The sequence below is a fragment of the Mastigoproctus giganteus genome, chromosome 4 (assembly GCF_048544385.1).
Source record: "Mastigoproctus giganteus isolate SK-2022 chromosome 4, ASM4854438v1, whole genome shotgun sequence".
Taxonomy (NCBI): Eukaryota; Metazoa; Arthropoda; class Arachnida; order Uropygi; family Thelyphonidae; genus Mastigoproctus; species Mastigoproctus giganteus.
Genome location: NC_143578.1, coordinates 201,703,262 through 201,726,353, shown reverse-complemented (window position 1 = coordinate 201,726,353; position 23,092 = coordinate 201,703,262).

Below are 23,092 nucleotides of genomic sequence, written 5' to 3'. Positions count from 1 at the left end.
TTAATCCATCTGTCTATAAGAATTTGCTCCTTACTCTGTTTTCTTAATGTAAATTTTGTTCATATTTTAATTCTAGTTTTGTATTGATTACTACTGTTTTGTATTTTCTGTAACTTCTAGCGTTCTCACCTTTATTTAGAGCCTGTGTACCCGTGTGTGAGAAACATGTATATATAAATAAATAAATAAACAGGAATAGCCATTTTGTAAAATGGAGTAATTGATCATAACGTAGTCCTACTTTACAAATTAGTTTTATACAAGTACAATATATGAAAGATAAAGTATTACTTCCTTGTATAGTCTGTACAAGGTATACGACTCTGTGTGTGTGTGTGTGTGTGTGTGTGTGTGTGTGTGTGTGTGTGTGTGTGTGTGTGTGTGTGTGTGTGTGTGTGTGTGTGTGTGTGTGTGTGTGTGTGTGCAGGTGTGAACTGCATATATTTTAAGACAGATTTGCTGCGTGATAAAATGGAGGTTTGGGGGTTTACATCTTTGCCTGAATCTGGCTAATTCAACCCAACTCGAAAGTCTTTTTCAAACTAGTTCCCATTTTTCTAAACTGTTTGCCAGTCACAAATCCACTCAGCTCAAGCCGAGCCCTTTTAAAGGAACAACTAACCTATCATAAGCTTAAAAAAATTTTTTTTTAAAGAAATTTGGACTACTGAAATGTGTTTTGGAGGGAATTTAATATATATTATAAATCATGAACAAAATTACTGACGGTTACCAGATAAAATAATCTTTGAGGCACAGATTTCATTACTAGCCTTCAGTGGATATTTAATGGTAAAAACAAACTGCCTTATGACTAATTTGATTAAAAGGTTAATACGGGTTGTCGAAGCCGATAGCGGAAATGACTTTCAAAATCGTATAACTAATAGTACCATTTTAGAATTTAGGGATTGATGAAATGATAAATGTACGCTCTGACAGCTTAAAAAAACTATAATTAAAACAAAACTGTAATGATTATCAACAAAGATTATTGCTTAATGGAAAATTACGCTACTTAGCTTAGAGCTTCGTCTATGCATCCGCCTTCCAGTAGCTGTATTTTCATGAAATTTTATATTTGGCTGTTTTAGAAAGATTTGTGGAGCTTTCCCAAATTTCATTAAAATTGGACCAATAGAAATCCGCAGTTTTTTTTTTAAATTCTTTATGATATCACTTAGGCTATCCACATATCTATTGTATCTGAAGCACTAGAGAGAGTGTTTTAATTAAAAAAGCACCGGGGTCTATTTTGATTAAATTTAAATCTCTCTCGTAAAATCGGTAAAATTGTACAGTAAACATACGCGCGGGTTCGCATACACCAGCCTCTTTGGTACATGTGTATATTCTTTTTCAGGAGGCACCGGAGTCCTCAACTCCGCGTAGTATATATTCTACGCGTGTATATGTCGCAGTACAAACCGTAAAAAGGCCAGAGATAATGTCAGTTCTGGTGTATTCTGCATAGTGCTGGGTTGTGTTGTTTCTCCGGCCATTTAGCCGCGGGGCCCCTAGTGGGAACCCCGTTGCCCGTTCATCACCACGAGGAGGTAGACCGGGAGTATGGTGTAGACCACTGTAGATGATATAGTCTCTGGCTGGAGCGAACCCTGGTCTTCGCCTCAGCTTGCCAGGGAGAGGTCCCTAAAGGGGAATACAGACGACTCTAGAAGCTGTTTTTTGAAATGAGCGCGGCGGTGATAGTTCGACTTTGGAGGTGGATATTTGAAGATAAAGGAGGTGGATTACAGAAAGCCCTCCTTGGTACAGCGATACAACGCACAGCCTTGCTGTTTCGCTAATGATTTATTGTGATTTTTCTTCTCTATCTCTGACTTTTCAGCAAAGAGCATCGCAGAGTGTTCATAATGTGAAACATACGTACTCATACGATGATTTAGATGATTTTTATTCGTTAATATCACTGTGTCACATCAATATTTTAAAGCGTGCACACACAAATATCCCCAACATAAGCATTGATATCTTGAGAATGTGTTTTCTTGAGAATTTTCCTCGAAAACAACTGTGCAATGGGAAGAACGAGAGACGGGTCTGCTCGGGTCAGTAGACGTAGGCGAACAGCATAAGAGATGTGGGAATTAGAAACAACCAAGTACTTTACTGGAAACGTATCGGCAGCACACAACACTTTTCAATATTAATGCGATACATGTGCTTAACTAACTAAACAGCATTTCAAACGGAATAGTGATATTCTGTAAGATTTGGGGAGGTGAGCGTGACACACATTTAGTGTAGTTATTTCGCAACCGTTTCTGCATGTAGGGTAATGACCCCCCCCCCCACACACACACACAGTATTTTACTGGTGGTGGTTACGATATGAACCTCTCATCTCTTCCTAATACTCCTTTTGTCCTCTAACCAAACGTCAAGGTGGAATGGTTCCCGACATTCCGGAGCCCTAGATTGTCACTTTCTTCGGAAACACCAGAGGACCGGTTGAGAGAAAGGTGGGGTTGCGGTAGCTGGTGCTTTGTAATGAGAGGTTCCGCGAAAGTGAAGAAAGGATAACGAAACTGAGTCTTGCTTTAAAAAAAATATATGTCGAAAAAGAAAATGCAACTTTTTTTTTTTAATTATGAATTGCATTTTTCCAATCCCCGATATTTAATTGCATTCACGTGAACAGGTCAATTAGTTGGATACCATATAGCCGGAGGTTAGTTCTTACACTCGCCAGTCTTACACTCTCAGTAAAGCCTGCCAATTTATTTCCGAATCAGGTTGCCGTTAATTACCTCTAGCATATACCGTATGACATATAAATAGATATCTGCTTCTGTACCCGTCGCCAGCAACTCCGGCCTTTGTCAACTTTCTCCACGTCCTCGCGCTATATTTTAAACCAAACAAGCAATTATTATGTGCATAATTCTTATTATGCACCTAATAATTCTTATTATAATTCTTATTATGCACGATTAATGGCGACCTGATGTATAATTCTATTCATCTAAGTCGCCATTTGCTTTTTGTCTTTGTTATGCGCATACGCAGTCTGAAACAATAAATTTATTTTGTTAAAATAACGCAGGAAAGAAAACCACTGTAATTAACATCATTTACTTTGGGGACGTTATGCGTGCCTTGAGTGACCGGGGTTCAAGCCAAATACGGTGCTGTTTCTTAGATTCTCTCCATCTTGTGAACTCCTCTGACCGTGTGGTCGTCCCGGAGTATAAACAGAAAATTTATTTTATTCATACATAATACAATATTGAATTCAAACTGCTTACAACGATTATAAACAAATAAATACTAAAAGATATTTCTTGGCTGAATGCCTAAGGGTATGAAGGAGTTTGTTTATGTATGGGTAATGCACACGCATCATTTCTACTACCAAGGTAGTTTTAATGCATCGTTTTAATTGTATCTCATATTGTGAATACCTTCACAACGAGTTGCCATGATACCGCACTACCTCGAATAAGTAACTCTTCACCTATGGAGAAGACTTGTTACTTATTCTCTGCAGATATTGTGGAGTTGTTGCAATGGTGACAATGGGTACATTGCGACAACGGGGTATCTGCCCACCGACCGAAGAGGGGCCAAAAAGCCTTGAAACGGTGCCGTCTGAGTGGTAGTATCCACTGAGAATAAGTAACAATAGTCTTCTCCATTGGTGAAGCGTTACTTATTTGAGGTAGTGCAATACCATGACAACTCGTTGTGAAAGTATTCACAATATGAGATATAATTAAAATGATGCATTAAAACTACCTTGATAGTAGAAATGATGTGTGTGTGTGCATTACCCATGCATAAACAAACTCTTTGAAATTAATACACGTTAACACTTTTAAGGCAGCATTATTAGAGAACAAAATGAAAGCGGCCCGAAATCGAACACCAGATCTCTCACATGCGAAGATCACAGATATAATCCACTCAACTATGCTTTGTTTGTTGAATTAAAGGAGTTTTCGAAATATGCTCAGGGGATACCCTGGAGTAAAGAGGTGTCGAGGAGTTTTTTATTTGTTCTCCAAGTTACGGGTTACCTAAGCGTAGCTCATATGACCAAAAGAATTTTGCCTGCAAATTTCGCGTGTTCAAAAATGCCCATAAAAGTTGCTCAAGTCATTGATGTCGGATTCACCCCAAACCACGGCCATGACAACTCGTTGTGCGGAACATGAAGCAGATAACCCCTCCACTCGAAAACATTTTGTTTCTTTGATTACAAAGCACCAGCTACCCCAACCCCACAATTATAAAACAAACATTTTGTTTGTTTTATAATGGTGCCATTGGATCTTGTAAAAACTAAAAAGTACCAGCCCTTCCAATGTAAAAACACTAAATTAAAGTTACACGGTTCAGTGTAACTGTATTCAATGTATATTAGAATATAAAAATGAACTTAAAGTGATTGGAAACTATCCGATATAGCAAAAATCAGAATTTGATCGATAACTTGGATTAAGAACTTTCAGTACAAATTTCTTCAAAAATCCATTCAACCAGAATAGCAGTATTACAGGTGTATGGATAGAATAATATAATTGTTTACAAACTGATGCAAAAAAAAATTATAATGTGTAACACTACTAGGTATCTAGGCACTTATCCTCGGAAACCCTCTTTTTTTTCCCCTGCCCATCCAACTATTCGACCAAAGAATGTACGAAGTTCACAAAAGCAATGCACTGATGCCTCACAGTGAGTTTCTCAGGCGCTAAAACAAACCAACTGTCCTCCCTATTATATAATGTTACTTAAGGTGATTACAAGACTGCAACTCCGCCTAGTGTGAGTTTTGGGAGAGAGACTGTGCAAAGGTTGTTTTAAGAAATGTTTTGGGGTTGTTAACCTACACATTAAAAGAAAACAAAAGGGGATGTCCACTCGTGTTAAGGGTTTCCAGTCATTTTAAAATGTTTTGCATCTACTTTTCCAGTTTGACTTAGGGCAATTGAATCTTTTGGGTTGACGACCTCCAATAACCCAGTGAGCTGCTTTCGCTTGCGTTGCACCAGGTTGTTGACTATATCTAAAGGCAAAAGAAACCGGGCCACAGGGTAAGCCTGAACTTTGCCGGCAGACGGAGTAAAGTTTCTCCTTACTAGTTAGAGGTCACTCGAATATATACAGTCGGTATTCAAGTAGGATGATGGCGGAAGAATGAAAACAGAGCAAAATGAGAGACGGAACACCTCCAATGGGAAGCGGACGAAGGAAAACTTCAAAATACGTTACTGACAGGTGCGATATATGGGGTCGACAAATGCGGAATTCAAAAGAAATAATAATCGCAGCATAGCAGATAGATAGAAGACAGAAAAAATAGACAAAAACGGGACAGGAGATTTAATTAATTCAAGAGTATGTTGTAAATTATTTAAAAAATTAAAGAACTTTTTTTAAAAAAATCATTTTGAATACTGGGATAGTTCTGATGAATATTTGGGTTGTTTAGTTTTTCGAATTTTTCCCCCATATGTACGCCAGCTTGTGTGTGTGTGTGTGTGTGTGTGTGTGTGTGTGTGTGTGTGTGTGTGTGTGTGTGTGTGTGTGTGTGTGTGTGTGCAAATTCAAAGGATGATTTACATGTTATGTAGTCTAAAATTCCTCCAAATCCAATGGCTCTCTCTCTCATTGCTATTATTTGACCCACCATTAATTAATTAGTATTAATATTTATTGTGTTTAAGAGGGACAAAGTGAATCTCATTATTTGCATTTTTACGCTGTCAGTGGTGATTCTCTTACGAATTGATTCCCCCTTCCGCGAGAGATCAACATCACTATTTACAGTTTCGTTCTCTCGACATCTGTTTCATGTGAATCGCCGACAGACTTGGTGAGTTCTAGGTTTCATCATTATGTTTTTGCCATTCTAAGTTGTAAATATGTTTTGCTAAGAATAAAACGAACTAATAAATAAAGTACAAATGACCAGAAATAGATGAGTTAATGCGGAAGAGAATGAAAGGAAGAGAAAGAAAATGAAGACTATGAAATTACAGTGTACTGCAAAATAACATAACCTGAAGACGTTCTTGTTAATTGTTAATAAGATCTAGGGAAGCAATCTGTCTACCTTATATTCCGTACAGCAGGAAGGAAGGAAGACAATTTTCCTAAACGTTCCTACCAGGTTCCATTCCTCAAGGACACTGTTACTGGGCCAGGTTTCTGTACTTCCGTAATCCAATTTCCTATCACAGCGGTCGTTGCCTTCGAAATTCATTTCTTTTCTCAACTTCCCGAACATACCAAATTCATAAGCATTATTAAGTACCATTAGAGCAGGAGGTTGATTTGACCTAATACAGCCACGGCGTGCATTACATTTTAAAAAATTTCAAGTCGGTTTTCTTTTAAAAGTAAAAATAAATTCGTTCAACAAAAGGAGATGAAGTGAATAAAAGTACTTCGTGCATGTGCAATACACTGCAACTTCGCGGACAGTCAAACAAAAGAGAAACAAAGGAGAATAAAAATGGGCGAGAAAGCGTCTAGGACAAAAATAAGTGAACCATACATGGATCTAAATAAACTAATGCTTCTGCTACATACATTTGTTATTCAATATTGCAACAAAGACAGGTTTATTCGCCTTGTAACAGAACACAAAACTGCAAAAATAATTTACTCGGAAAAAGCTGTCCTAGGTGTACCATGTGAGTTAAAATAATAAGTTAGGTGTGTTACCACCAACAAAAAGGTTGAAGAGTGCTGTGTAGATCAACAAAATATTTATATTTTATAAAAAAAAAAAAAAAAAAAAAACGCCTCACAACCGTAACAATCCAATGCTTTTATCCACAACTTTATAGATAAAAGTAATTCAAAATTCATAAATTTTTATTTGATTTTAAATAGGAAAAAACAAGTTAGTTAATGTACGCAATGCGTTAAGTTTCAGGTGCGTTAGTAAATAATAATAATTCATGATTTAGAACCACAAAAAAAAAAAAAAAAACGCTGGGCTGTTCATAACAAGAGGAAAGCTTTTCAGAGAGCTCGCACCTCTTGGCCAGCTACTGATGTGGAAGCCTTCGTGAAGACTACAAGAGGACCAGGAACCAATACACTTCCATGATCAGGCAGCGAAAAAGAACTACATGGGAGCGACTGGTTACCACCACTGGTAACTCAGACCCTTGGGGAGTGGTGTACCGAGTTACTACCAACAAACTGCCAAGAGGAGAAGTAGTCCATTCCACAATAACACCACGAGGAATCGTGACAGCATCATGGAAGCAATCCATTATGAATATCTTGGATACTCTCTTTATCAGCGACGCCGATCATCTCACAACACAACAGCAGCAAATTTGTCTAGATAATGACAATTACCACATTGACTCTGTGGAGGAAGAATTTAACACTGAAGAACTGCAGCAAGCCCTTGGCAAAATGAAGGATAAAAAATCACCAGGACTGGATCGCATTGATCGCCCAGGTAAATCCTGGATCGCCCAGGTAAATCCACAATTTCTGCTTAACCTGTTGAATAAATGCCTAACCCAGGAATCCTTCGCAGAAAGCTGGAAAATAGCTGAACTAAAGTTAATACTCAAAACCCATCGAAGCCTCCAGAACAGCCTAACTCATACCGGCCCATTGCCCTCTTGTCCATATTGAGCAAGCTACTTGAACGCCTCCTCCATACCAGACTCCTAACACACTACACAGAAGCTGGCCTACAATCCAATTCACTGTATGGATTTCGCCCAAGACGCTGCACAGAGGATGCTCTCTACCAAATAACCCAAGCTGCAGCCAGCACTAATTACAAGTACTTCCTCCTCATAACCATTGACTTTGCCGGTGTTTTTGACATGCTCTGGTGGCCAAGCATTCTTCGCAGGCTAAGACTGGCATGCATACCAGCCAACTTATACAAGTGTATACAAAGTTACCTTTCCAACAGGAAGATCACCATCTCCTCACCATACCAGAAGCTCACCAAATCTATCTACAGAGGCTGCCCACAGGGTTCGGTCCTCGGCCCGTTTCTCTGGAACATCGTTACTTGGCCTGGATCTGGGCCCTGTTACTGTCCAAGCATTCGCAGATGATATTACCATCTCCATCGCAGCGAACACGAGAGCAGCTCTCGAGGCCACTGAAAATTAAGCACTACAGATCTTACAGGACTGGGCGACTCTACACAAGCTCCGGATTTCTCCACAGAAGACACAATCCATACTTCTTAAAGGCACCCTACAAATATCAAGGCCTCCTCAGATCAAGGTACAAGGAAAAACCATCAAGCTGGTAACTTCCCTAAAATACCCGGGTATCATCCTGGACTCGAAGCTCTCCTTCTTCCCGCACCTCTCATACCTTCAAGAAAAAATCAGAAATTATGCAGCCCTAATCGTCCGAGTAAGCAGGTGTGACTGGGTCTGAACCGGAGAACACTCAAACTCCTGTATAAAGCTATATTCCTCCCTGTTATTACATACGGATCCGGGATTTGGTACCATAGAGCAATAATTGTTCGCAATAAACGCAAACTAGAAACAATTCAGCGGAGTATATTGCTCACTATTGCTAGGGCCTGTTGCACAGTAAGTTCACCGGCCCTCCAGGTTCTTGCAGGTGTCCTCCCCCCCCTTGACTTGGAGGTTATCCGTCGAGAATTGCACTACTGCTTGTCGCGGGAATCCCAGCTACCATCTTTGGACATACCATCGACACCCGCACTGACTGCACGCAAGAAAAGAAGGAACTAGCTGCCATGCTACTAAAAATCTGGCAGACAAGATGGGAGGAGACGGACAAGGGTCTAATAACTAAGAAATTCATCCCGGATGTCAAACTAGTTTATCCAAAGTCGCCCCTTGGTTCTCTCCTGGCCTCTACTGTACATATATTATAACTGGACACGGTTCTATAAATCATAAGTTGACTACCTTGGGAATCATCAATAACTCCTACTGTACATGTGGAGAAATTGAAGATTGGGACCATCTTCTTTATAACTGCCCAATTTATGACGATCTTCGAAGAACACCGTACACCAGACTGCAACACATACTTCAAGGACAGGAGCACCTGTTAATTTCTGATGAACAATACTACAAATTATTAACGGAGTACGCACAGAACCTCTTTTCTAGGCGCAGGACTCTACAACCAGCTCAAGCTAGGGATACAAACCTGTAAGGGACTTGCTCAAACTTGAAATAAAAAATCTGTATTTCACCGTTTTACCAGCATCGACTTGCGAACCCTGGAAAATCCAGGGTAGGATTACCTGCTAACTTTCCACATGGTTTGGTAGGCTCCAGTGGTCTTGACCACTCCACCGCAAAATATAAGTCACACTCAGCACTCTCGCTGAGTGGCTTTTCTACCCTTCTGGAGTTATTCCCTCCCCTCTTTTCTCCTGGTGGGGCATACGCTCCACTGTCAATTTAGAGGATGCCCTCACCTACATCCCCTTACTCTTACTTTCATCCCCCATCTTCTTCTGTACACCCTGTACTGCTGCACTCTACCTTATTTTTTATTTATTTTTATTTATTTATTATTATTATTTATTTATTTTTATTTTTTTATTATTATTTTTTATTATTTAATATATTTTTATTTTTTTATTATTATTTTTTTATTATTTAATTTATTTTTATTTTTATTTTAAATTTTTTAAAAATTTATTTCATTATATATTTTATTATTATTATTTATTTTTTTATTTATTTTTATTATTATAATTATTTTTTTTTTAATTGGTCTCGTTCAGGAAGCTCAAGCGACCCTGACGGAGACCTGACAGAGAAAAATGGGCAGCTTGGCTACCTCCTAGTGGTGTGTGCGGGCAACGTGGGGTCCCATCAGGGATCCCGCAGCCAAATGCCAGGACACACAACAGAACCCAACACAATACTGTGTATCCAACACACAACACTTTTTCTGGCATTTACAGTGTTCTGTATTTCTTCACAGTGTACATATGGCGCAGATGTGGGAAACCACAGGTGGCGCCCGACCCTAACACTATGCACACTATGTACCGACGAGTCACATCCAGATCCCGTTGGGCAATTTTTGTTTTGTGTTCCAGCGCATTTGACAGAATTTTGCTATGAGCTTGTCAATGTGGGGGTTGAAGCTCAGTTTATAGTGGAAGACGACTCCCAAGTCTGTATGCATCTTGACCACTGGGAAAGGAATGCCGTCTAGAGAAGCTTGGATTTCAGTGGGTTGGCGCTTCAGAGAAAAGACAATTTGGGCTGATTTGGCAGGGTTAATGAGGAGGCCAAATTGATGGAGATATGATCCTAAGTTGTGTAACTTTTCACTGATCATTTTATTGATTTTTGAGAAATGTTCGCCGGGGTTAATCTGAGTATAGGTCTTAATATCATCGGCATAGCAGAGTATGTCTTCTCTCTGTTGCACAAACAGAAGAATAACTGCAGTGAATAATGCTTCGGAGAGGACTCCGCCTTGGGAAACTCCCGCAGTGATCTTTCTCCAGATTGTGTGTTGATCCGCTTTAAGAAGAATAGTTCTGTCAGAGAGCAGGGCTGTGATAAACCACAACATGTCACCTTTTATGTAGAAGTAGTTTTCTAGGAGGTGAACAAGTGAGGGGATACTGATGGAGTCGAAGGCAGCTTCCAGGTCGATGTGGGTGACGGCAAGCTCTGCTTTAGCTTCTAGCGCACTAAGAATGGTGTTGCTTATGGATGTTAAATGGTGACTGTGAATCTTCCTGGAATGACATAGTGAATCTGTGGGGGTTTGTGAGGCATGATTTGACTGGTTATGGTGGAAAGTAATGTCTTCCCCATAAGCTTCAAGAGGCTGGAAGAATGAGAGATTGGCCTGAACTGTTTAATGAGGGTTGCAGATTGGCATTTAGGGTGTGGCCTCACAGCATATCTGTTCCAGAGAGGAAGAAAGAAAGTGCTGCGTTAAGACACGGTTAAAAATTGATAGTAGAGGATCGATGATAAACGAGCTAAGACATTTAATCATGAATTATAGCACGAGATCGAGGCCTGCAGTTGCAGTGGGCGGCAATCCATTTATAGCAATTATAAGATGCTTCCTGGTGATGCGAACGGGTGCGAGCATATCAGTAGGGACGTTGTCGATGGGTAAGTTTCCCAGGTGCATCGGGGCCACCTAGGCAACTTACTTAGGGTTTGTTGAGAACCGTGCAATGTGGTCCATCCACGTTTCAAGGTCCAGTGTTTTAGGAATTCCTATGTGCTGAGAGTCATAAAACGATTTGCCTTTTCTTAGGGTTGCATTTAAATGCTTTTTAATTTCAAATGATTTCTGGCGGTTGAAAACTGCCCGGGCTCTGGAGAAGGCAATATGATCTTGTACAGCGCCTGATTTTTTCCATCTCTTATGCAGATTTTGTTTTTCTTGAAAGCTGTTGTTCAATTCTGGTGTCCAACTAGCTCTCGAACGGGGAGTGATGCAGACAGTCTTTGTAGCACCATAACTTGCAATGGTTCGAATCCATCTGGTCATGAGGTCCACAGCTAGATCGGGATCACAATTATTGAGAGCCTCCCAAGGTATCGAGGATGCAGCTTCGAGACATCGTGGTGGATCAATGAATTTGGGTGCTGTGATGTCTTTTTTCCTTTTTGGGCCTTGGATATCAAAGTTAGTTGCGGCTAAGTGCAGGAGTATGGCAATGAGTTCGTGATCAGATTGAAATAAGTTGTGAGGACTGTCTTCGAGGTTGCATGGTGCTGAAGAGAATATCAAATCCAAGAGATTAGATCCTCTCGTGGGGTAACAATTAAGTGGGCCGATATCCAATGAATCCATACTGCTAATACGTTTCCTACTAATATGTGTGAGAGTAGGTGGAAGATTGAAATCTCCACAAATAATGTGCTTAGCAGAGGCATGGAGGTGATTTACCAGCCAGTGGATCACATCTTCAATGATGTCACTGTTTGGGCCTGGTGGAATGTATACTGTTGCTATGTCTATCAGGTTGGGATTGAGCTTGAGGGATACCATAGCAGCTTCAAATGCAAGGGATTGGGTTATCACAGAATGTGTCAATGAGAAGATAGTGGTATTATAGAATATTGCGACTCCTCCCCTCTACGATCCTCTCTAGAGGAACACAGCATCTGGTATCCAGCCTGAGGAGCATACGCAAGGGAGTCCTGCCTATTCCCAAGCCACGTTTCGGCAATGCAGACAATATCAAAGGTTTTAGAAAGGAGAAGCTGTTTGATAGTGTCTAGTTTGTTACAAATACTCCTTGCATTTTGATAGACAATTAGACAATTCGAATGGTGGTAGCCATAGTAACTGGAGTTCGTACAGGTGGCAAATCTCTTTTTAAGGTTCGCACTGGTCTACTATGCATTGTGATGTGTACAGGGAGATTATAATGACAATCTCCAGGGCTCCAGACCCTTCACAGGTCTGGAGCCCTGGAGATTGTCATTATAATCTGCTAAGAGTTGAATTAAATGATATGTGGACAGTTTGTTTCCTATGGTAAGTTATCTGATCTTTCATGCGTTTTGTTAGCTTGGGACCTTGGTAGCTTTAATTGCTATTGCGTTTGATGTTGATGTCGGTGGTTTATTGTAGTTCTTTGCTTCTGATCGAGGAAGGGTTTGACGAAGGTTCCAGGGGGCCATAACCTTGGATCCAGCATGAAGCTCATTTTCTCTGGGTGGCAGGTAAGGATGAAAGAGGCGTAGGTTGGATACCTGGTTCTTCTCTGTTTCACATCAATATTCATCCCATGTACTTCTGCAAACATGGCCTTAATGCTGTCTGGTTTAGTAGTCAGTTCCAGTCGAGATATAAATTCGACTATGAGTCTGAACTGCTGTGATGTACGAATTAGAAAGAGTTCCCTTCAAGGAAAGTTCTGTGGCATCTCTATTGCCCTGTTGTCTTCCATGTTCCATTTTCTTATATGTTGAATATGTCATCCGGGTTTCTTTTGAGTGAACACGTTGATCGGTGAGAGATGCCAGGGAATAAAGGTTGCCTATAAGCCCTGCTGGTGGGATCTTTTGGTTATTCTCAGAATCTTTTTTTGCCGGTGACTTCTTCTGCAAATGTGGGTCTTGATGCACCCTTTCCATTATGGATTGTCTCCTTTAACCTTTTAGGTTTAGTAGTATTTTGGATCGGTATTGTGGAGAGGGCCAGCTAAGAGGTCTTTGAGTGGCTACCGCCGGTGTTGCTAGATGCAGGTTTGGGAGGCCTTTATGTTCACTTCTGAGGATTAGTATTGATACAACCATTGTATTTTCTGTTGAGAGGGGAGTTTTTAAAGCTGAAAGAATAGGAGAGTTTAACGTACTCTGGGGAGTTCAGCAACACAGGGCTTTGTGACTTCTCAAGGTTGACCACGATGTCGTCATACGCCTTTAGGGCACTAGTGTTTGTTGGCTGTATACGGGTTAGAGCTAATATAATGGAAGAAGCATTAACAGAAGTATAAAATATGAAGTACCTGTTTGTTTGATGATGGCTCATCCGTGTTGGGCGGAAGAAGAGGAATCCATTGGTACTTGAATCATGCTGTACGGTCAAGGATAAGTAACTAAAACTTGCTGTCTATGAAGAGCATAAACGGACATGACATACATCAACTCGCGCATTCTATCAATCGTATGACAGCTTTTTTAACCATGTTGGCTGTTGTCGAGATAATAGCACCTGTCACATAACCATTCCACGTTCGAAGTCGGAAAGATCTCGACGCCGACCTATTCTTCACAGACACTCAAAAACTGATCACCACGTGTGCTGGCTACCATCTTACATCGGCCATTCTCGACTTTGAGCCTTCACCAGCGTAATAGACCAGTCCATTCCTACACGTGGAGGTGTTGCTAATGCAATGCTAACTTAGTGTACATATTTTCAAAAATAAGAGTAATGAACTGGTATAGAAGGTAGAAAAATTATAATTTACAATCATTTCAAAAATTTTCTTATCAGAGAAAATTATTTATTTAACCAAAATACGTTTACACGCATATTTCATCTTTATTGTTGTGTTTGATTTTAAGCAGTTTCACTACCAGAATAACACGAATAGCAGGGAACAATCCGTTATATTGTTCCCTGCTTAAATATTGGTTAAGCTGAGTTATCGAGAAAGATTTATATCTGTCTTTAATCAGAACGCTGTTAAACGCCGTGCTGAACTCGAACGTAAGGTGATACTTGACCTAAATCCATTCTTGAGAAAATTTCTCAGTACCTTCCCTCATAACACCAATTAACTGTTACCTTGAGGAGAAATGCATGCCACACAGCCGGAACTACCGGCGATGATAGCGACAAAAGTGAAAAAATATATTTTTTATCTCTTTCATAATAGCATAATTTGAACCAGGGACAGCTATTTCCATCTATTACGATCACAGTGATACACTTCAATTTCGTCACCAACTGCAATTTTGCTAACGAAAGTTCGTTCCTCGACATCAAAAATACAAACAAGGTTGATATCAGCAACGCAACAACAGCAACGCAACAACAGCAACACGAGATATGAAATGAAATTGGTACGACTGCAGCCGAGTGGTCAAATGAAAAGTACGAAATTAAAGACGGTGCATGTTCTTACAGAATCCTTATTACAACTAGCTACGAGTAAATTGTTTTATAAACCAAGAATAAAAGAAATATGTTTATAATGCTACATAACAAATTTTCAAATCGGTTCTGTTTATTTGCACTTCTCGTTGTTTCGTTATGAATTTGGCCCGAGGCGGATGCAGTACATCCAATTATACTGAAAAAGGTGGCATCCAACTTTAGTAAGGTTAATAAGATTATCATTAGATCAAGGGATTATTCTCTAGGACTAGAAATGTGCCATTGTCTCTGCCAATCCATAAGGGAAGAAGAGAAGTGATATTACACACCAGTGACTTTGACTTCTGTGAATTGGTAAGAGTTTATTATTGGTAGATTTCATTATTCGTAATTTTAGTGCGGTTAGAGAGGATGGGTTGAAATCGGTAGTTTAGAATAAACCCAAAAGTAGCTAAATTTCCACACCATTTCCACATGATGTGGAAGAAAACTAGTTGTGGCCATTATGTCAAACAACGGAGATTAAAGAAGAATAGCAACAATCAGAAAGAACAGATGGAAAGGAATATCAATTAAGAAAAAGTCCATTAAAACGTTTCCAGGAAAGAAGAAAAGAGGGAAGAGCTAAACGGAAAGAAAGAAGACATTTAAAAAAAAAATGTGTGTGAGGGAACATGAGGGAGATTTGATAAGGGACGATGGTGGGAAATGAATACATAAAGATGTAAAGAAGACTTGGGAGAGAGGATGAGCTTCCAACATATTTATGAGTGGGATCACTTGTATTTTCAAGCTTCATAAACAGTAACTATACTCTCTTTTTTCACCACAAGATGCGTTTTCGGCTTAATACTCCAAGCATCTATAATATTTACTGCATTAGATTTTGGATCACAGACTAGCATTCCATCTTGTACAATCAGCTTTATAGAGCTTTATTGTGATTTACATCGTGGAATATGGTGCAAGGAAATCTTCTTTGCGTTTGAGCGCGTGCCTGTTAAAATCAACAGGTAAATCAAATAACCGGAACAGTATGGTCATTCCAGCACCATAAATCCAAATCATGGCACCGAACTTCCTCGTATTAAGCAGAAAACAACTTCAACCAGAATAACCTGTTATTTCAAAAATGTGGCTGCCTTTACAGAAAAGGAAATAAGTGAAACATTGTCCCTAGAATATTAACATGTGATCTAACACTTAATACACTATTATTGATACCGTCTCTGAGGAACGGTCACAGAATGAAATCATTTATTATAGCATTAATAGTTTGGTTTAAATCATTCTTTATGTTCCCAGATTCTTCTTTGGAACATGTAATTTCAGATGATCGTTACTCCTCGTAACTTAGATTTTCTTTTAAGACATTAAGATTTGCTTTTAATATTTTCTTTTAAGCTCTTGCCAAAATTATTCGCTCAGTTTTTAAAAAACTTAAAAATTTCAAGTAATTTATTATCACTGAACAATAGAAAGTTTATGAGGATTATTATGACACACACACACACACACACACACACACACACACACACACACACACGTATATATGCTCGTCTGCGGTTAATATCTAGAACTTGTCTTCAGAAAGGTATTCTAGCATTCCAGGGAAAGTGAAAAGATGATGTCACGTTTCGGAATTGTCATCAAATTCCTCATTCCATCCATATATATAACAATTTCAGTTACGAGTCACAAAATCGTGAACGAGTAACTCGAATATGAATACAAGACATTTTTAACTACATGCTGAATGAAAAATTTAATATATGTTAATTAGTTAACTCAGTGCTTTATTTATCCAAATAAAAGTTACGGAGCCCTCGCTCCCCCATCTCTATGTCAAGGATAGGAACTTAAGAACTGTTGCATTTTATAACATACACAAACACAATATTACTTAAAGTTAATTACAACCTTGGTCCTACTTTGAGTTCCAGAAACAAACAAATTCAAGATTTAAAAGTTACCTTTCATAAAGAACATATTAGCCGAATTTTTGAACAGTCTAGGAAAACGGCTTGGCATAATCAAAATAATTTGTTGGAATTTCAATAATCTTGTATTTTTAATTAAAGTTTATAAAATTATTATGTATATTCCTCGAACAAATTCAGCACAATTTTGTTACGAAGTAAACTGAGATTTTACTTAAATAACTTATCAAGACAGATGTCATAAATTTAATTTAATGATCCTGAAAAATCATTTTTTATTTTTAAGTATTTTTTAATATTAACTTATAATATTAACTTTAATATTGATTAATTTAAATCAGTTAGTTTTAACTGTCCTCGAAAATTAATTGTCTCTCTGTGTCGCTGCACCAAAGCAACAACGCCTCATAAGGTTATGAGGCGTCGGTAGACTGTCTGTAAATTGTGTGGATTGTGCGTTGCCTGCTTGTTGACAAATCGACGACAGAATAACACGCAAAACCTGGACAAAAAGACCTGAGTTGTGAAAAAAGGTCCAAAAAAATTCCTCGCGTCATTGAGTGGATTTAGAAATGAGACCTTTACCACCATTGTGGGCAGGATGGTGTGATTATATCCACTGTGCTACCCACGAGGACTTAATCGGAAAACAGAATTATTTAGAGAACATGCTGTAAAATCCATTTATTTACTTCACCATTTTTTTTTTCAACAGAGTAATGAGGTTGTTTAATCAATTAGAATAGGACTTTTTTTTTGTCAAATACAAGAATTTTAACAATGCTCTCACAGAAGTTTTTAAATATTGATCCTACTGTACCTTTTTATTTTACATTGCTGCGCTTTAACTTACAATTGCTTTAAATGTTTTAGTTTGTTAGTTTATTTTTAAATTTTATTGTAAAACTATATTATGAAACTTGTTTCTCTCTACCTTCTAGTTTGAACTGAAAACCAACTCATCTGCCCATGTGTAATATGTCCATAAATTGCGTGTGTTCTCTGTTCGATTTGCCGGTTTTGCTGGACAAAAAACCCTCCGAGATTTCGGTGGGGGGGGGGCCTGCTTTCAATGCTTGAGATCGATTAACTGAGCCACGGAGTGAAAAAAAGTTCATCCCGTCACTGACTGATTCTAGCCCGGGCCTTTTACAAGTGGTGTGGGAAGGACGACGATTATAACCACTGTGCTACGCGTGCGGACAAAGTGAAAGTATTAAAAAAAAAAAAAAACTGCAATGGAGGTGCTCTCATATCGTATTCGAGATTTACAGAAAAGAAAAACTGAATATCTTAATAGAAAATTAACATAAACCTGCTAATATTAAAATGGAGACCAATGAAGATGCAAGCATCGCTGATATTTCGAAAAAGTTACAACAGCAAAGCATTAATATTTAAATTTCTGAAACGAATATCTTGCATTCCAGTCAACAATAACACGCTCCTGTATTTGGAAAGATCTAAGTTAAAATCCATCAGCAGAAGAACTTTTTCTAGAGCGTTTGTATGCGGTGCTGTGTTAGTCGATCTCAGATGGAGATAGGTTTTCCCCACCGGAAATTCTGATTTCTCGCCCACCTTTAGAACATGAGAAATTTACAGTTAGCGACAAATTCCTTTCCAAAGAGATGATGCAAAGAAGGGTTAACCATGCCAATATATCCATAATTAATTCATTTTATGTTGCACTCGTAATATCTAAGTATTTCATTGTTTCCGCATATCTATAACACATGCGCATACAGTATATATACTGCATGTTTATTCTCCTTAAGTTGTGTATTACGTAATTACACAGTTTGACAGCATCTCTGAGCAAAGTATAACATTACCCATTGCATTACCAATAGTGATCATGTCTGTTTCACCTATAAATATAACAATAAATTAAAGTGGCACATCAGGAAGGATTCTGTTTATTTTTATAAATTTAAATGATATTATGAAATAATTCCATAAAACCAACATTATAATATTATCCAACAAACTAGATAATTAATTTGAACGCATAGCAAAGTAATTAGTATCAGCCATATGTTTCAAGGAAGCCCTAAGCTTTGGCTGCACCAGCGAAAAAAATAAATAAACAATAACAATCATAAAAGAATAATAAAATAAAATAAACTGCCTGTATGATTTCCTCCTCCTCACGGAGGTCCTTTTAATTTATCAAGATGATCTTTTAATTTCCCACAGCTGTCAACCTCAACCACTTTGGAGGTAACTTATTCTAATAATTAACAACTCGAAAGCTAAAAGAAACTTTCTGAATCCAGTCTATCCCTCTGTACCCCCACCTGTACGGCCTCTAGTTCTGGAATCATTTATAACAGTGAAAATCTCACCATCATTTTACTTTCACCTCTCAGAGGCTTGTACACCTCAATTAAATCTACTCTAAGGTGCCTAGTTTCCAAGTTATAGCCCACATATTCTAAATCTTTGCTCATATGAACAACCTTTTGTCGATCTAACCAGGTACATTTGCCCGTCTTTGAACCCCTTCAACGGGCTTAATGTCTTTTTTTTTTACATAAAAAATCTGCAATTGATAAATGCAGACTTTTAATGACATGAATGCAAACTTTTCGCATTAAAGAGGTGGGGAGTAGAATCTGTGTGAGCCGGATTTCAGCATATGCTAATAAAGAGAATTTCATTCATTAAAAATTATATAATATTTTTGAATCCAAGAAGTTTCCACAGGATAGAGTGATCAGGCGTGCCGTTATTAATGGGATCGTCCGTTTATGAATGAAATGTCCTGTTGTTCTGACAAAAAAAAAAAAAACATTTTATGCAACACATAAAAATTTTCATGCATTTCGTAAGTGATACTGTTTTTTTTTTTTTTTTAACTTTATTAGATGGTGGTCAAATGATTTCTCAACAGGACATGATCGTTAAACTTGTTATGATTAAAACACTTCATTTTTCATTATCGGTGTTCTGCCAAGAGCAGGTCCATGCATACACTCAACAACTTCATATCTCCCTATCCTCACCCCTCCTCTTCATCTCTCCATATTTACTATCCCCTCTCAATTCATCTATCAGTTATCCTCAGTCTTCTCTGGGCCTATTTCCCTCAACGTTTCCCTCCACCACATACTACATCAATTCCTCACGACGCAACACATGTCCAGTCCAATTTCTCTTTCACATTTTGATCGTATCCGAAAACACTAATAATCTCTTATATCTATAACATTCGGTTTTATAAGTAAGACATATCATATAGACAATGTTTTCGATTAAAAGCATAAAAAAAACACTGATAAACAATGATTACTGATTCACTGTCGTTTTCCAATAGACACGAGTTTTAAAGCAAAATAGCAACGTAAGTCAAAACATAGAGCCATCTGCGATCAACACGTTTCAACGTTTGTACGTTTGACGTGACTGCCATCTGACGGTGGTAGTCATGCAAACGAAAATTGTCATGCTCGCAACGAGGTCTCAAGTGTGGTATTGTCGGTTCGCAGTTTCGGCGTGTCTTTTATTATTATTATTTTTTTTAAATCTGATCCAACCGGAAAGAATCTGGGCGGCTCTCTCAAAGGCAGTCAAATAAATTCAATATCACTTGGACCTATCCATGTAGTGAAAGACCAGAATTTTATTATTATTAATATCAATTTATTTCCAAAGAAATTTCCCTTTATAACTATAGCTAGAGGACACGGATTACATGATAATAATGAATAAATATTGCCATACTATTTACAATCTACGTACAGAGTATTTAAATGAGTTGATACAGTACCTGGCCATAAAACAGCATCTGATTACATAAATACAACATAAATACATAATCGTACATACATAAAAACAAAAATAAGTGGATAATATAGCATCGCCGAAGTTATATCACCTAGAGTTTGACCAGGAAATACATACCTGCCACAGAGGCAGATCTCTAAGTTTTGTCCTTGCTCAGCTTCTGAAAGTCAATGGATAACCTGTTAAATATTTCCATGGGATTAAATGGAAACATGTTATCCAGGGAGGTCGTGCTACCCAGCGTGGATCTGTATGGGTGCGCTGGTATGACTTCTTTTACCTCTGAACATATTTAAAAGTTCAGAGGTCGTGCTACGCAGCTTGGATCTGTATGGGTGCGCTGGTATGACTTCTATTACCTCTGAACATATTTAAAAGTTCAGAGGTCGTGCTACGCAGCTTGGATCTGTATGGGTGCGCTGGTATGACTTCTATTACGATCTGACGGTCTAGCAATGATATCCCAGATATCAGGTGAGCTTGATTTTCCGGGTTATTGAAGCTGGGCGAAAATCACTAGGTTCCTGGAGATGATGTGATACTTCCAAGGTAGCATATTTAGATTAGAGAGCATGACAGATTTTGAGATTGTAGGTAGTAGGCGTGCAATCTTATTTAGTCATTTTAAAATCCGGAATTCCAGGGATAGGAACCTGATTTGGTAAGATGGGGGTGCCGAGGACCACATAGTTGAGGCGTACAATGGAATTGGGGTTATGCAACGGAGAATATAGTTGATGATAAGATGCGGGTTATGGAAGTTGGAGATCTCCTGTTTCACTGCCCATATAGCTGGTCTGCCTCCACGGGGCGGAGTGTGGGCAACGTTGGGTCCCATTAGGAGCACAGCGACAAAATGACCAGAAGAACAACGGTACACAACACTACACATATACAAGATCCATACACCTTTAAACCTCTGGCACTGAAAGTGTTCTGTTTCACACCTACAATGTATACTATGCGAGATGGGGAACCCCTGGTGCTGTTTGACACTAAACACACTCTACACTCTGCCTATATAGCTATATGTGTTTTTTTTTTTCAGAGTGGTATTAAAATGAGGCAAGGACGTACGGTCTTTGTGCCAAGTGAGGCCCAAATCCGTATGATGGATGACTTTTTTAACTACGGAGTTCCCAATCATGATGTTCACATTGTTTATACTTCTCTTTTTGATGATAGTAAGTTGAGCAGTTTTTCCTGTTTGCATCCGACTGCTTAAAGCAGATAAGGCCCTGAGCCTTCATATCATTTCGGAATTCGTACAGCTTCATAAACTCAAAAAAACAAGTCAAGATGTTCAAATAAGTGTTTGGATAACAACTTTTAAATAGGAGACAAACCAACATATTTAAAAGGATTAGAAATGTTCCTAAAACAGAAAATTTGATAATCTTATTGTACGCATTTTATTAATTCTAATATATCACCTTTGGTTGCGAAATCCCCTTTAATTATTTTAAACGCAAAATACTTTTTTACTTCGTATACATTTGAATTCTATTGAGCATGGCAGTAATTATAAAGTATTCACAAGAAACAATAGTCTCATATTGTTTCTTGAATACTTTAAAATTATTGCCTTGTTTCTTGAAAATGCTACAGAGAATTGCATCAGTTTCCGTGTTGCATTCAAAATGTACATCATATGTCACAGTTGGTTAAGCTTCCACAATAACACTACCTAGGTAGCATGCTACCATATTCTCTGTGTACCACGAAACAAGTAATGTTAGGGTTATCTTTTTAAGAAGTCCGGGTATCCAAAATTGTTAAAGAATGAAAATAGTTATTCACAATAAGAGTTTCAACGAAACAAGGAACAAAGAAGAATGACCAAATGGAAAAGACATAATTAATTCTAAGAGATATTGTGTTGACTGTAACAAATATGTAGAAGAATGCGTGGGGCCTATTCAAGCAACCACTGTAGGGCAAAGAATTCGTGTTGAATGTTGTGATAACAAGCTCCTAACAATGCCTGTATGAGAAACACTATTCAAAAAAGGTTATAATAAACGAATCGCCATTCTCTCTCTAGTTAACTACCGCATAGAGATATGGCACAAAGCATAAAAGAAAAAAAAAAAAAGAAATCCATAATGCGTATAAATAACTAGAACATTCCAGATGCCATAAAAAGAGCTTCCTTGAAATCTGGAGACTCAGGATCATCAAAAAATAATATATATATATAAATAAATAAATAAATCTTTATTGTGAAGTAGAATTACAGCACAATATCCCATCACGGCGACGAGCGCCAGGGGTTCACATATAGATAACATAAGTACAAATTCGAATGGCTACAAAATATAGCGAACACATACAAAAGGCTACAAAATACAGATTACAAATGCAAAAAGAAATACAAATACATCATAGAAACAAGGAGCTGAACACAAATAAAGAAAAACAAATACAACTTGGCAGTGATTCAGGTTTCAAGAGCTTTGATAAAGTTGTGTCTGTCCTTCTTTTTACTTATTATGGTGTCGATGTCAGCGTCCACACGGTTGAGGGCAGCGAGCATCTGCTTGGGCAGAAATCTTTCGGTGAGTACAAGCCTGTTGTGGTGAGCCACAAGTGCTGGTACCGACCTTAGGCTTGGCTGTGGAATCCTCCAAGAGCAAGCATTCCAAATATTTGGAGATGATATTTGGCCTGAGATGAGTTTGGCTGTGAAGACTAGCCTCTTTTCAACGATCAGGAACTTCAACCTCGGGATGTCGAGTGCTTGTGCCATCATGGTAGTTGTGGTAGCGGGAGGTAGCCGAAGCTTGTTATTCGCCCATTTCAGT